Here is a 954-nt window from a genome sequence, read left to right as displayed (position 1 = left end):
AGTTTTCCAGCTAAAGCTCCACAAGATCAAAGCTGCAAACTCTCTTTGGTTCCTTCGTTTCATCTCTTTAAACAGATTTTTATTATTTTATTTCTTCTGTATAACTCTCTTTTTATTGTTTTTACTTTTTATCATGACATTTGTTGAACTCACCATGAGTGAGTAGTTTTCTTATTCTGGATTTGGTTAGTAGCTCTTGTAATTATTATTATGGATGAACACTGAGTTTTATTTATTAGATTTGAGATTCATTTCTTGATTTAATTTCTTGCAATCTTAATGCATTCTACGTGTTGGTACCCACTTAGTTATGATTATAGATGTTAATTGAAGGACTGAAAGGTAAAGATTAACATTAGAAAATCAAGATCTTGAACCTAGGAATTCTAACCTAGACATAGGCTGATACCTTTGTGGAACCTAAAAATTGGTCAAAGGTCTTAAAGGATTTTAATTAATTTGATCACCATGAGAGTAGGGTTCGAGTTAATTAGAATACACCCTAGATGCCTTGAGAGAGGATTTAGGATAGATTAGGACTGATTTCCATCAAGGAAAATGATCCTCAAATCAGTAAATAAATGAGATAACATCCCTAGTAAGATTCAAGTGTGAAATCTTAATTCTAGAATTGCTTTAAATAAATCATTTCATTTTAAGTTTACCATTTTAGTGTTTAAAGTTAATAAACTTCATTCTCTAAGTATTCGATAGCCTAGACAGTCAAGATTTCTGTGTAGATTGGTACTTGCTAAACAAAATTCCTCGTGGAAACGATACTCCACTTATCACTTTATTACTTGTTAGTGATACGTGCACTTGCGGTGATTGCAAAATAGCAAAACAAGTTTTTGGCACCGTTGCCAGGGAATTTTTTTGTTTTAGTAATATCAAGCGATAGGCGATTTAGCTGATTTAGGCAATTACATTTATTATTTAATTTTATTTTACTGG

Source organism: Hevea brasiliensis, chromosome 8 (assembly GCF_030052815.1).
Source record: "Hevea brasiliensis isolate MT/VB/25A 57/8 chromosome 8, ASM3005281v1, whole genome shotgun sequence".
In the NCBI taxonomy this organism is placed as follows: domain Eukaryota; kingdom Viridiplantae; phylum Streptophyta; class Magnoliopsida; order Malpighiales; family Euphorbiaceae; genus Hevea; species Hevea brasiliensis.
This window is presented reverse-complemented; position numbering follows the sequence as displayed.